The following is a 12863-nucleotide window of genomic DNA, read 5'->3' on the forward strand; positions in this document are numbered from 1 at the left end:
GCAGGGGACATGGGTTCGTACCCCGGTCCGGGAAGATCCCACATGCCGCGGAGTGCCTGGGCCTGTGAGCCATGGCCGCTGAGCCTGCGCATCCGGAGCCTGTGCTCCGCAATGGGAGAGGCCACAACAGTGAGAGGCCCGCGTACCGCAAAAAAAAATAAAAATAAAAATAAAGATGCATGGGGGAAAATAACCCACGTACCACTTTTTCTAGGTTACAGGATCCTTACAAGTAACAAAAGTATAAACCATCTTGATAAGCAAACGATGATTTTTAGTAGTCCTCTAAAATCTATTTCAAAATCACATCACAGAGTAAGAAAACAAATTGTATTCAGGGAACTGAAATGATTGTCTGAAACCAGTTAATATTATTCACATATCATATATTTATCTAAAATACTTGAAAACAAATTAGATGTTTCAGACTCCTACAAAGATTTGTTAATTAGCATATAATAATTTCTCTCAAGAATAAATGAGGGAAATTTAAAGCAACTTCACCCTGGTCTTTGCTGCTCATCCTTCTATTGCCTCATATGATGGCTTGTTTCACCTTAATTTCTTTGCTTCCGTTTTATAAATCCTGTAATGGCAAGTACCTACCATTGTAAGAGTCTCTAGAGAGAAGTTTAAACTTTAAAAGTGGAAACAGATCCTCATTCGTTTTGCAAAATGCAAAGCTTCAAACATGCAAAGTTGCCAGGTTGTAGAATATCCTTCAAGGAAATGAGTCCTCACAGTTCAACTCTGTTCCTGGAAACTCAAAGGTGAAACAGAGAAGAGGGGCTACCTTCTAGGAGCTTAAGGAACAAAATAAGTCCTTACTCTGGCAGGCTGGGAGGGGCAAACTATGTCAGACTGTAGAAGGGAAAACTCAGAAGAGGAGAAGTCCCACCAAGTCTTGAAAAAGCTGCAATAGAAAAAGTAATCACATGGTAAATTCTGTGGCCTGCCGGTGCATCCCTGTTGCTGTGCTAGTATATTCATTACGACATGAATGTAGACTATCTCTTAACCGTCTATATTTATTTATTTTACAAGATTTTAGATTTATTATACTGGATGATACTTTTCCAGAGCAGCATGTCTTCAAGAGTCATTGAAAAAAATATTTTTAGCAAGAATTATAATAGTTGTTGCAGGTAGTGGGAATACAGTGATGAAAAAGACATAAGTCTTACCCTTTAGAAGCTTACAATCTAGCGGGGAAGACAAGAAGTAAACAAGTGGACACACAAATAAATAAAGACTCAAACTCCATAACTAAATCTAATGGGAAAATAACATTCGTTCTGCTGGCATTCACGTTACAATCAACATTGTAGAAAAGCAGCTATTTTCTTCAAAGCCTAAAATAACGTAAAACCATAGACAAGGAGCAACGGAATACATAATTTATGTACTAATAATTGTTTGTTAGTTCCCATAACCTTTTTTCTTTCAGCCTATTGGAAAGAGAAAGATGAGAAGCAAGAAAATTGGAAGAATGCTAATGTATTTCTTCATTTCGGCTTTTCTTTTACTAATTGGCCTTTATTCTATTTTTGCTGCCGTAGGCGCTTTTCCATACTCTGTATCTTTATCTTTATATCATTTATATCTTTATATTATTGCAATATAAATTATAATAGCTAATACTTTAACCCCCATTATTCTCACAGAGTATGGAGGAAATGATGATTTTTTTTTTTTTTTTTTTTTTGTGGTACGCGGGCCTCTCACTGCTGTGGCCTCTCCCGTTGTGGAGCACAGGCTCCGGACGCGCAGGCTCATCGGCCATGGCTCACGGGCCCAGCCGCGCCGCGGCATGTGGGATCTTCCCGGACTGGGGCACGAACCCGTGTCCCCTGCATCGGCAGGCGGACTCCCAACCACTGCGCCACCAGGGAAGCCCCGGAAATGATGATTAAAAAAAAAAAAAGTCTAGGCAATGTGGACTTATTTAAGAAAGACCATGGTATTGTTGATTAGTTTAAATGTGGAGGTCAGGCAGAAATATTCTAGTCTCTCCACTCAGCAATCTCTCTGTAAACACCCAAAGAGCTATTATCATCAACATTAACACAGATATTTCTTCTCTAGTTTGTTCCCCTTGTGAAAGGCATAAACATTTTTATTAAATACATGAGTGAAATTTCATAAGATTGGGTGTTTCTGAATATACGTACACAAGGATCCCCCCCCCGTTTTAAAATAAGTTAAATATTTCTGTTTCCAAAGATTTCCAAATACACACATCCTAACAAATTGGTTTGTGATGATATGAGACTAGGCAGCTTGCCCATAATTGAAGACATTTTGCCAACAAGTCACAGGCTGCCAAGAGAAGCGGTGACAGCTCTCTGAATATGAGTATATGATCCCTATGTAAATACCCAGGCTTTCTGCCCTTTTCGAAGCAATGATTCAAGCCCATATGACTGGCAGATACCTTAATTAATCATGGCACCTTGTGATGGCCATCCTTAAGGATGACTGCTATCTCAGCTCCGAGTTAATATTCATTTCCCACCCCATTCTTTGATGTGACCCATTTCTTTTTGTCATGACCACATTGTTCAGAACTGAGGCACCAGGAACATTTCATTTAAATTACAACTCATCTTTTTTGGGGTCCTTTCTGCAGAATTTATGGCAACACTGAATTTTCACTTTTCGCTAGCTCTTTTCTGCATTCGCGGTGTGAAGCTATGCATATACTTTCTCTCTCAAACTGAGATGGCATTATGACTTAAGAAAATCAAAGTTCTTTCGAAATTCATAATTAAAGACCCAAAATAAGAATCCTTGAAATGACAAAGAAATGACAGGTTCTTCATACTGTATATGGGGTTTGTTCCTCCTGAAAAGAAGGAAGTAAATCGCTACTCCTTTGGAACACTTTTTCAGGCTATTAAGGAGAGATCTCTTATGCTGGAGTAGTAATTTATTAAATGAATTCCTAGTGGCCTGAGAGACTTAATGCACCTACTAACAGGAGCACTCTGCTGCCTTCTCATTGATAGTTCTTGCCTAGTACATAAAGTTCATAAGAGGCAGCAGTTAGCCCATCACAGCTCTTAAGAGCAAAATCTTATTCTCTTTGGTGAGATTGATTATTGACTTTGGGGGCATGTTTTCTGACTTAACAATCACTGGAAGAAGGGTTCATGCTATAACTCCATCAGCCTCATCCTTTCCTTCCTCCATTCCGTCTCATAGTATTTACAGCTGCATTTGGAGTTATCTCTGTAACTTTTCATTTGAAACTGTCAATGTTTAAAAATCCTCCACTGGCCTCCATCCCTCTCCATTAACAGGTCCTCCTCTAGTTGCCATGATATTCTCCACATTCTTATATCACTATCAATGGTTCTCAACCTTTTGTCTGTACCAACACAACTCCCGTAAATAAGAAAGGCTCACTCAGGTGGCTGGGGGATCAGAGGTTGGTGGCAAAGCATACAGAGTCAATGTGGATGGGTGCAATTTTTAGAACCCCCCCCCAAATACTTTTTTTTTTTTTTTTTGGCGGCGTTGGGTCTTTGCTGCTCTGCGCAGGCTTTCTCTAGTTGTGGCGAGCGGGGCCTACTCTTCGTAGCAGTGCGCAGGCTTCTCACTGCGGTGGCTTCTCTTGTTGTGGAGCACAGGCTCCAGGGTGTGCTGGCTCAACAGTTGTGGCTCGTGGGCTCTAGAGCGCAGGCTCAGCAGCTGCAGAACACGGGCTTACTTGCTCCGCAGCACGTGGGATCTTCCCGGGCCAGGGATTGAACCCATGTCCCCTGCATTGGCAGGCGGATTCTTAACTACTGCGCCACCAGGGAAGTCCCCTCACAAATACTTTTAATATAACCATACATTTATACATCCTTGATGATATAAAGAACTACTGTTACATTTATTTCTACCAGCAAGCTACTTTTGTGAAGTCAACGATTTTCTCTCATGCTCTTTTTCTCCTTTCTGTCACATTTTCTAATAAGGGTTTTATAACTGATGCTGCCAAAGATAACACACGAGTTACATTTTGCCAGGCACTCACAGAGCTAATCTAATTAGTTGCTTGAAACACTTAACAAGAAATATGTGTCCTCATTTACTTACTCTAAGAAGGTATGTTACACTAACAAAATATGTATATAATTGTAATTTATATAATAATTCATCAGTGATAAGACACTGTGTAGAATCAGGGGAACAAATGTCATCCAAAGCTATGTTCCCACACCGCCTGGCATGGTCCCTGGGCTTCTTATCCAGTAACAAGGAGAGGGGTGTGGGCCAGGAACTGGCCAGAGCAGGAGCTGTGAGGCCAGATCAGCTCTGGCTGGGCTGGAAAAGCAGGTGGAAGATTTGGGCTCTGGGCAGCTTCAGGTTAAGTGAGCCCTGCTTGAAACTAGTGCTGTGGTCTTTGATATCTTAGGATAAGGAACATGAGTGGCAAAGAGTTAAAGGAGCAGTGTATCAAATTACAGAGATTAAAGAATTCCGTTATAAATCCAATATAATGTAAAGACAAATGACAGTTCTTTGAGAAACAAAAGGAAGTCCTTAGTCAAGAACATCTGAATGGTGTTCATGAACTCTCTATAAAAGTGTGTGAAACACTTAGGGGTTATTTTTGGTGGGCTGTGTTTTAGTAATCATGGAAGTAATACATGCTCAGAGCTAATATTCCTTAATAAAGGAAAAATCATAACAATGCCTATCATCATACCAATCAGAGATAAAAAATATTACATACTGCCATTTGACCTTCCAGTATTCTTCCTACATGGATAGACTATATAAATTTTTACTGAAATCCTATATGCTTCAGAGTATGTTAGAGTATTTTAAGGACTTTTTTTTAACTTGGCAGTACAATTGAACATTTTATCTTTATACATTTTAGAAACAGAAGAATAGTCCAGGGACATAGTTTTCATTTGTAAAAAAAAAAAAAAAAAATCAACTAGATTTTTTCTAATAAACTTCTTCCAGGTAACTTGCCAATTTTTGCAGGGTTTTTTAAAATCCAGTGTTTTACATAATTATCAGGTAACTCATTCTAGAGCAATGGAATCCTTCCATAAATTTCTCTTGCTCTTCATTTTACCACTCCTCGCAGAATGGCAATAGGTTACAGACTACTTTATGAGTAGTTTTTCACTTCAGTATAGGGCTGATGGTTCCTGCATAAAAATTACCTATAACCTTCTGGATCTACCTTTCAAGTAGCTGTGCATATGATTTAATATGCTGGCCCAGGAATATTAGAGTCAGCTAAATATATGGATTGTATGTGTCAGCTCTTTCTCATAAATAATAATGTTATACTTTCTCAAAACAATTGGCTGCCACAGCGACAACTGATTGTAGGAAAAACAAAGAGGGTTCCTTGTGATGGATCCTTAATAGGTTTTAAATGATAAACATTACAATGTGATAAGCACAGAAGCATAGCAATTACATTTCCCTTGTTCAGAATGTAACCCAAATTCTCGCATTAATTCCATGCTGTGTGTTTAAATTTTGGTTCACTGAGGCTTACTGAGTAGACCAGACATATCTTGTAGTATTTCTTTCAATATCTAACTAACTGTGGTGTTGGACTGAGTGACTATTCCCTCCAGAGCCCTGGTGTGGCATCTGGAGAAACAGCTGCTCTGTTTCACACTGGAGAAATATTCACGTAATGAAATGTTTATGTTTAAAACTAGATATGGATATTTTACATACTGTTTTTATGTAATGAAAAGGGTACGTTATTTTAAGAAATCATTAAGTATTTTAATGTTTAGTCATATTTTCATTTTGCATAATAAGACTCTCAGAAGCTGATGCCACCCAGATCCCAGCCCACCCCATCCGCCTGAAGCAACTGTGTTTTCTAGCACCTGTGAAGGCAATGACGGCTTCAGCTGTGCACCAAAGCAGCCAGGCAGGCAGGCACCACGGACCCCTGCCTCACACAAACAGGTGCTTCTAACACTGGGCCTCTGGCTGCAGCGCTCATCCAATCCGAAGCATAGCTCACAGCTTTTAGGGCTCTGCACCTTAGAAACTCAAGGATGTGTTTTCGTAGAGTTTTTAAAATTAAAACCACACATTTGCAATACAAACTGCAGAGAGGAAAACCCAAAACAATTACTGTGCTCACTTCTAGCTTTTAACTTACTCAAGGGGGATACCCAGAGCTCCTCTTGATTTTATTTTATTTTTTAAATTTATTTATTATTTGATATTTATTTTTGGTTGCGTTGGGTCTTGGTTGCTGCGTGTGGGCTTTCTCTAGTTGCAGCGAGCGGGGGCTACTCTTTGTTGCGGTGCACGGGCTTCTCTCTTTGTTGTGGAGCACGGGCTCTAGGCACGCGGGCTTCAGTAGTTGTGGCTCGCAGGCTCAGTAGTTGTGGCTCGCGGGCTCCAGAGCACAGGCTCAGTAGTTATGGCACAAGGGCTTAGTTGCTCTGTGGCATGTGGGACCTTTCCGGACCAGGGCTTGAACCCGTGTCTCCTGCACTGGCAGGCAGATTCTTAACCACTTCGCCACCAGGGAAGTCCGAGCTCCTCTTGATTTTAGAGCCTCAGGACTGCTTGCTGCTGAGTCCTGCAGGTGACAGTGAACCCCGTCTCTTTCATAAACCCTAGACCAACTTCAGAAGCACAGCTGATTTGGATGGGGACTCTTTATGAGTATATTTCTATTAGGGTAAATATAAAGGTCACTTTAGGGATACAGAGAATCTTAGACATAAAACTAGTTTTGGCAAAGCCAGCGCTCAGACAGGACTTTCTCACCATCTACTGAGCCTCTTAACTCACCCGTGGCCACACCGGTCCTTTCCATCTTAGACTGAAAGTCACCCCTCTCTCTGCCTAAGGTTGATGTCTCCCCTCCACCTGTTCCTGGACCCCAACCATCCGCCCTTCTCATGAGCCCCCTCCCTGGATGACCTGCTCACTCCCTTTCTCGTATCACACCTTCAAACCCTCTCTATGGACCCCTCAGCTTGAGCCAACTCTAACCTACCTTTAGAACTAAACAAAACCAAATCCAAACACCTCTCCACCCATCTCACTTTCCCTCAGCTACAGCCATTCCAGCTCTCTCCCCATTACAACCAAACTTTTTCTGAGTAGTGGAACATACTTGCTGTCCTTGTTTTCTCACCTCCTACCCATCCCTCAAAGCTGTGTCACCTGTTCTCACTGGTGTCTCTACTTTCCATGTCATGTGGCTTCATCTAATGGCTACTTTTCAGTCCCTCCTTAACTGGACCTTTCCACAGCACAAGACACTGTCAAATGTTCTTTTTCTCGAAACTGTCTCTCCTTTTGTCTTTGGTGACTGTCTTCTCCTGGTTGTTTCCTCCTACCTCATTCAAAGCTCCTATTCTTCATCCATCACGTAAATACTGATGCTGTGACTATGTGCTGTCTCTCATCCTTTCCTTTTCTCACTCTACACACTGTGTCTGGGCCATCTTGTCTTTCCTGTGGCTTTAATTAGCATATGCCAATGACCCCCAGACATTTATCTCCAGAACAGATCACTCTCCAGAGGTGCAGATATCCATCCCCCATCCAACTGCACATCTCACCACAAAGACCTCGAACTCAACGTGTCCAAACTGGAGCGCATCACCTCCCTGGCCCTGCTAATGGATTTCTTCTCCTGTGCACCCTACATGAATGAATGGCACCACACATGGAGTTGACTGTCAGGTCATACGTCAGCCCTCCCTCTCCTTCACCCCACATCCCTTAAAAACCAGGAGCCAGTGAAAAGGAACCATATCACTTTGCAGGGTACCTTTTTGTCTAAACAGACCTACCTCTTCTCTCTTGCAATTCTTACCCTGAGGTAGCTTGTTTAGAAAAGAGAAGAAGAAAAAAACCCGTTCTTTTCCTTGGCTAGAGACTGGCAAGAGGTAGATTAAAATAAAAAGCCACAGTAGAGCTGTACCCCCGAGCAGGCATCTCTTTCCTGCCTGCTACTATGGCCTGAGGACCACATACAGACAAAGAGCAAACAGCAATGTCACTCTCCTGCTCCTCAATCCAGTTGAGAATTTTAAATTAAAAAAAAAAAAATCATAGATTGGCTGCAAAAAAGAATTCCAGGTACTTGAAAACTAGAAAAATTTGCCAGATATATGATTGTCAAGGAAGTAGAACACGGCATTGGACATTTTTTATGAACGTCTAGATCTACACCGTTTAATATGTTACTGCTAGCCACCTAAGGCTATTTAAATGTAAGTTAATTAAATTTAATTTAATTTAAAGTTGCATTCCTGGGGCTTCCCTGGCGGCGCAGTGGTTAAGAATCCGCCTGCCAGTGCAGGGACATGGGTTCTAGCCCTGGTCCTGGAAGATCCCACGTGCCGCGGAGCAACTTAAGCCCCTGCGCCACAACTACCGAGCCTGCGCTCTAGAGCCCGTGTGCCACAACTACTGAGCCCACGTGCCTAGAGCCTGTGCTCCGCAGCAAAAGAAACCATGGCAATGAGAGGTCCGCGCACTACAACGAAGAGTAGCCCCTGCTCACCGCAACTAGAGAAAGCCCGTGAGCAGCAACGAAGACCCAACGCAGCCACAATTAAATACATAAATAAATAAATAAGATAAAATAAAATAAAGTTGCATTCCTCAGCAGCACGAGCCATAGTCCAAACACTCAGCAGTCACGTATGGCTAGTGGCTACCGTATTGAACGGTGCCGAATAAAACATTGCCATCATTGCAGAGTGCTACCCGACACTGCTGATCCAGCAAAATGTAACGACAGCAATGAGCATGGTACATAAAACGAAGAGAGGTAAGACTGAATGAGAGGAAAAGGCCGGTGGTGGATCTGTACCGTCAGCAGCTGCGCCTTTAGCCTGTGGCATAAAGGTGGTGCCGACAAACAAGTAAGAGCAAGTCTCAGGGGAAGGCCAGGGAAGGGCTGCCCGTGAATTCATGGAATGACGGTGCTCACAAGACTAGCCTTTTGTTTGTTTGTTTTTTCACACCAGGCAGCATGCAGGATCTTAGTTCCCTGACCAGGAATTGAACCCGTGCCCCCTGCAGTGGAAGCGCAGAGTCTTAACCACTGGCCTGCCAGGGAAGTCAAGACTAGCCTTAATATTAGCATCCTCTGGTTTCTTCTCAGATCACATCCCTTCCCTCCCGAGCGGCAGCTGTCAGACGCTCAGAAGAGCTGGCGTGGATTTTGAGTGTACCAGTAACCTGCTGACAAGCACATATAAAGCGGCAGTTCGTGCGTAATTAGCAATTTTATGCACTAGGCTCTTCCTATCATAACCGCATTATCATGGATTTGCATTCTAACATGCCTTCTTGAGTTAAAGACGAAAGGAATAGGCACTAAATGACCCACACCTATATTTCTCTAGAAACACACTCTCCATGATGGCAGGATTATGTCTAGTTTTCCCTAGCACTTAGAACAGTGCCTGGCATGAGTAAGGAATCAATACATATTTGTCGCATGAAAATACATTGTGCGTGTGAATGCCATCCAGCCGTACAGCTCGAGAAAGAAAAGCTTGAAAAGACCCAGCCTACAAAATAAAACATGTCCTCTTAGTATAAGATTTAAGGATCCGAGACCTGCTTCCAAGCTATGACAGACATATCTTCCTCTTATTCACCTATCTGCCCTAGGCTCCTAGGCTCCAGAGCCACTGGCCAACATCCTTTCTTCCACAGACACCACACACGTTCACCCCCTTAGTCCTCTGTTCATGTAGCTCCCCAATCTGGGAATCCCTCCCCACTTCACTCCTCTTCCAAGCCCCCAATAATCAAAATCCTACCCACCTGTTAAGACAGGTCATCTAAATCATACACATCTCTTTACTTCTCATCATGTCCTAGGAATTTACGTGGCACTAGTGCCATTTTGTTTCGATAGAGTTTGAATCCTCTGCACACGCACCCCCTCCTACACACAGTAAATCCTTTGTTCATTCCTCCTTGTGGTCCCCTCAGAGCCCAATGTGGTACCTGTGGGCATACTGCTCAATAATTCCTCCTCAAACAGCACCGTTTAGGAAATGGGCTTTGGTTCATCGCACAATCTTAACAGTATAGTTGTCAAATATGAAAATGAATTCTGATGACAACTGCTAACTAACATTTATTGGGCACTTATTATACGAATTGAACTACACAAACAGTTCATATAATCCGGACACAGGTAAGGTAACTTGCCCAAGGCCACATCGATTTAGGTGGCAGAAAGGAATTCAAACCCACATCTCTTTTCTTTCGACTGATTTTTGTGTTTTCTTTTCTTTGCACTGTGTTTTATCATCTGTAATAAGTGTGGATAGGTTTGATTTTTTCACTTTGAAGATATTACTCTTGATGCTATCTATAAAATATGAACGATTATTACCCACAAATGACTTTCAACCTCTGCCATACGTTTTTCCTACGGACATTAACTCCAAAATGTTTGAAAGCATTTTTAACTACAGGATGTGGGCTACAACCTATTAATATCTATCACTCTCTATGTCTACTGTAACCTTTACTATCAAGGGGAAAACCATGCTTAATTTTTTTCTGTGACTAGATAATGCCTCAGAATTATTTTTGAATCACGCAAAAAATAAACTCATCCTGTATTGTGAAGAAATATTTACTCATTCAGCTTTTGTTTATTTGTTTGTTTTTTGCTGCATCATGCAGTACACAGGATCTTAGTTCCCCGACCAGGGATCAAACCCATGCCCCCTGCAGTGGACATGTGGAGTCTTAACCACTGGACCACCAGAGAAGTCCCTCTCATGCAGTTTTTTAATAACTGATGTGAGTTAAAAGCTCCCTCAGTATCTCCAAGGTGAGCAGAGAGGTGCATTACCCAGTGCAGATTACCCTCCTAACTTAAGGCCACTCTTCTTTTGGGAGGTGGGAATGAAAATGGGCATAGCATTTTAGCTGATGAACAGTATTTGCTGTTTATGAAGCCAGGTAAATTATACATAAGTAGACCCTAAATATTCTATTAACACCACAACTAAGCAGCAGAGTACCAAAATGATTAAACCTTAAGCAACTATTAATTAGAGTCAAAAAATCCAAAGGCAAGATTCAAAAGCCTTATAAAGCAGAAGGGCAGTAAACCTCTTCCGATGGGCAGTAAACTTAATTCACAGCACTTTCTTGTCCTTCCTTATTCTGTCAGTTGTATGTAACTCCATGAAGTACGCTTTGTAAATGTCTTCCAACTTCTCCTCACTGTATGACACAGATGCTTTGCCTTATTCCTAACATTGCATTTAACAGACCTATTATGTTGATAGATTGGACTTTTTATTTTATTTTTATTTATTTATTTTCCAGTACGCGGGCCTCTCACTGTTGTGGCCTCTCCCGTTGTGGAGCACAGGCTCCGGACAAACAGGCTCAGCGGCCATGGCTCACGGGCCCAGCCGCTCCGCGGCATGTGGGATCTTCCCGGACCAGGGCACGAACCCGCGTCCCCCGCATCACCAGGCGGACTCTCAACCACTGCGCCACCAGGGAAGCCCTGGACTTTTTAAATAGTATACTCAATGTTAGAATACAGGCCTCATTGGTTTATTCTTTTCCAATTATTGGTTGAGATGACACTATGGTTTGTGTTATAAAAACACTAAACACTAGAGATATATATATATATATATATATATATATATATATATATATATATTTAGTTGCTACATGCTTTTTTAAAAACTCATGCATCAAAATCACATACAACCTAGCTATTTTCCTTACTACAAATAGCTATTTTGGTTTACATCAATGATGTCTCTGGAGATTTTAAATCTAAAAAGAGATTTAATTTTTCATTCAAAAATCACTTTTTTTACCAACACTTTCCTCCCTCCAAAACCTAGGAAATGTGCCAAGATTTTCAGAAAATATATTTACTTATTCTTTGAATGTACTTGGAAGGAGATTAAAGCCTAGAAAAATAAAAGCAGATGAATAGGACTTGTGGGCTGAAAGAGATATATTTGGTTCATTTCGTTGTCACTTCCAAGAAAGAAAGAGAGAAAAAGAAGGAAGGAAAGAAGACAGGCTCAAAAACTTAAGGCAATGATTTTAATGTTTCCTAAAACTATGCCTTAATCAATTACATCTATCAAATTCTTGAAGGACTTCTTTGTCTTAATATGTATATAAATACTACCCGGTTTTGTATTTTGTTGGGGCATTGAAGTAATTTTCTAAAGGGAATATTTCTAATGCTAACACTGGGATTTTATCAAGATAGGAACTATTGGAAGTTATAGTTTGTTATGTATCTAACTGGATGATCATTGGTTCATTAAAAGTACAGAAGATATTAGGTTTTGTCACCCAAAGGTCCAATTAAAAAATATTTGGTCACCAAATTCCTTCAGTTTAGGAATCATGGAGAATATTCACAAACATTTAGAAATGCTTGGACCTTGGTATGAAGCTGCCTACTGGGTTTTCTGAGTAAAAAAAAGGATTGACATGTACACACTGCTATATTTAAAATGTATAACCAGCGAGGACCTACTGTATAGCACAGGGAACTCTGCTCAATACTCTGGAATAACCTAAATGGGAAAAGAATTTGAAAAAGAATAGATACATGTATATGTATAACTGAATCACTTTGTTGTATACCTGAAACAAACACAACATTACTAATCAACTATACTCCAACATAAAATAAAAAGTTAAAAAAAATTAAAGGTTATCAATCACTTAAGACAAAACATGAAAAATCAATACATGTAACAGAAAACAATTTGGGGGGATCAAAAATTCCAAAATGGGGCTTTCCTGGTGGCGCAGTGGTTGAGAGTCCGCCTGCCGATGCAGGGGACATGGGTTCGTGCCCCGGTCCGGGAGGATCCCACATG

The sequence above is a fragment of the Phocoena phocoena genome, chromosome 12, assembly GCF_963924675.1.
Source record: "Phocoena phocoena chromosome 12, mPhoPho1.1, whole genome shotgun sequence".
NCBI lineage: Eukaryota > Metazoa > Chordata > Mammalia > Artiodactyla > Phocoenidae > Phocoena > Phocoena phocoena.